Raw genomic sequence first — 3490 nt, 5'->3', positions numbered from 1 at the left:
AACTGGACCTCTTTGAATTTTAATTGAATGCTCCTGATATGGTGAATTCAAACTCAAATTATTGTTCATTACATTTTGTTTGAATTTGGTTAAAGCATATGCTACATCTTTTAGGAAACTTCACTATAGACATAAAACACAACAAGGTTCCACCCAGACGCTGCCTTTTTTGTTAGGGGTCACAAACCAAAAAGGTTGGGATGCCGAGGTTCAATCTTTAATAATTTGTTGTACATGGTTTTTAGTGTAAGATCCTAATATGAAGTATTTTTCAAGGTTTGAAGGCAATTTGTAACTTATATTTTATAGAATACTTGCGTAAACATACTTCCACCATTAGTAAGTATTTCTTTAGCTTTGTGATGCAGTTTTGTACATAATAATAACAATAATAATAATATGTCTTTAGGCTTTGAGTAGTCCAACAGCTCAAATTTAAAAATACGTTCACATGCTTGGTGAGAAAATGCTTCATACTGGAAGATTAGAGCTTTGGTTTGGACAAAATGCCTGAGCCATGACAGTGAATGATGGGTTCATTTAAAATCCTAATTCTATTAATAAATGAAGTACAGGGTGCAGTGGGAACTCATAAGACATGATTAAATGCTCTGGTCCCTTGTTAATAAGATTCCTTCAGGTGTTAACTGCAAATGCCAAGCATCCCAACACGCACTGGTAGTGAAGTCTTAACAAAGATGGTAGACTGAAGTGCTGCCTGATTGGTCAGGAGCAAAATTTCTTTTATTTCACCTCATTAAGCTTATAAAGCCTTAATCAGATAAAGATTTGAGGGGGTTTTGCTTTTGGCAGATGTACAAAAATTTTTCCACCACACCACAACCAAGTCAATCCAGGTGACATTTGGGAAAATAACTTTTTTAAATAATTTGGTAAATCTTCAGTTTTTTTGATGAATCATTGTAATTTTTATTACTTAATTTGTGACAATCTCATCTGACTGACAACAAAGCACATCAACAGCTGATAGAAACATATTCAGGGTTTAAGTGGATCACTGCTTTTCTGTGGCCATAACTAATCCCGTACTATCCTGGATGATTTTCTTTTATCTGTGCGTTTCCATTTGAATCTTCAATGCATATATATCTTGTAGCGCCTGTACAAGAAAATTCCATGGTTATATTATTCTAAGCTTGGATACAGGCATTTGTGGGTTTCAGTTTCCCTTCCTGGGTGCATATGAAATAATAAATAGATGTGTCTTTTGAGGTGGAAAGCATCATGTGATGCTAAATACTGAATAACAGATCTGCATGAAGGCTATTTTTGCCATGTGCATGTGTGTTGTATTTAAACATACTCAAACCTTTCCTCGCACCACATTTGCTGCAATGAATGACAGCGCTGTCTTTATACATGATAGCTAGTGAGAGCACAATACAAGATGAGCATTAGGGCACAGGGTGATATGATACAGGGGCTGGAGCAGTTTGTGTATTTTAATATTTATGTTCAATTAATATTATATTAATGGTTGAGCTGGTGAGGCTTAAATGATTAAGACATAAGTCTGCTGCGTTAGTAAACCTACAGTGTGACATGCAGATGAAAAAGTGCAGGGCGACCAGCAGCTGGTCATCGTGCCCAGTTGAGAGACATCCTCCTCAAATTGCACAACGACGGACTGCCATGGATGAGCCAGACGTGAGGAATTGGTTCAACGCCTGCTTTAAGCTAAGTGAAGGAACGTAACCGAGCCATACAAAGTTCACGATTTAGGGTCCTCTACTCTTTTCCTCCGCAGCAGCTGCAGTAGTTTGGGCCGGTATGACAACGTGACCACATGGTGAATACGCCGAAGGAACAGGACAACGGCCACCTGGAAACCATATTACCCCTGTATTAATTAGACGTTTCCACTTCCTGAGCTTTTTTTAACCTCAAATGGTAGTTGGACTGAAGAGTGTCCATTTTAAGGAAATTGTCTCTGTGAACTGTCTCTAGGTGCTATTTTATATTTTTTTATATCTAATTATTATATTCATAAATGATTTAAACTTCTCCTGTGGCACTTCCTTTTTTCTAACAGTGGAAACACCTTGTGTTGCTGGTAAAATAAAGTAGAACCTCACACTCCTGTACCCCCCTCCCAAATGCTCGGTCTTGGGTGTTTTCAGGTCTCAACCTTGGCGACTTGTCAAGTGCACATGGTTCACTTAATATATTTAAACTAATTTTGCGAATTAAAACCGGCTAGATGCAGCTGCTGATTGCAGGGAGGTGCGGTATGTGTTACCTGAGGGCTGAAAGGAAATAATGGGTTTTTTTCTTCGAGTTTGGAAAGAGGGAACTTTGAAAGCCTACACAGGCCCAGCATTCGACCAATTAACTGTGAAATAGTGGGAAGGAACCTCTCTTTTCTTTAACCATTGCCTTAAATTAGTTGCAAATTACCAAGCATAAGCATTTAACAACATACGGTAAAATTCTACACATTTAACCTTTCAATCATTGTCTGAACATGTGAAACTCACTGAAATTGTGTTTACACAATCGGTATATATATTTTCATAAAACATAATTTTCTTTGGCATTCCCACAAAATACAGATATTTTTAGCTCCTTGCTTGTCTCTCACTTCGAAAGCAAGTGTGTCATTTAATGACATTAGAGAAGTAGCTTTGCAATGTTATCTCCTGTGACTTATATATATACTTTTTAGCAACATATTTAACATCAAAGGTTTTTGCTCGCATATTTATAATAATTGCATTGGGTTTTGCATTTCATTATTTGGAGGTAGGAGTGATGTGGGAATTTTATTGTTTTGAACATAAAAGAAAAATATCTGTCTCACTATTGGTCGCTTTGCATGCTGTTATGGGCTTTAAAAAGGGTCCCTTAAGAAATGAGCTGAGCCAAATGCAGTGGTAAATGGATAAACACATATATTTCAATAGAATTTACTGAGGTAAGAGAAGTGCTTCAGGTGAGGAACCTTTATAAGTTTTTCTTTTCTGTGATGGATCAGCCTTATAAAAAAACGATGATACACGGATGAGGTAAAGGTAACCAGCTCAGTTTGAATCCGCTCATTCGTCTTTTTACCTCTTCATCGTTTGTACTGGGGAGCAGGTTGCATTAAACGGTTTCTGAAAGCAATCAAGCGCTATTTTGAAATGTTTGTTTTATCCCAGCCCTTCCTTTTGTAAAAAATCCTGTAGTGCAAATTGAGGGTAAATGCAGCAAGCAGGATATGTACCATTGGATTATACTTATAAGTACCTCAACTAAGTCTACCCAAGACCTCTTTTGTTAATCTGTATGTAAAATAGAATATTCTGAATTCACAAGATGACAAACTATTGCTTCCCAGTTATTTGCATACAAAAATGTCAAAGTGAGTCAGACAAGCTGGTATAGCTTAGTGGATTACACCACTGACTTTGGTACAGGGGGCTCGGGTTTGATTCCAGGTTATCCCGGTGTGGGCCCTTAATGCTACCTGCCTCGATGGTCTAATTAC

This window comes from Scophthalmus maximus, chromosome 16, assembly GCF_022379125.1.
Source record: "Scophthalmus maximus strain ysfricsl-2021 chromosome 16, ASM2237912v1, whole genome shotgun sequence".
Classification (NCBI taxonomy): Eukaryota; Metazoa; Chordata; class Actinopteri; order Pleuronectiformes; family Scophthalmidae; genus Scophthalmus; species Scophthalmus maximus.
This window is presented reverse-complemented; position numbering follows the sequence as displayed.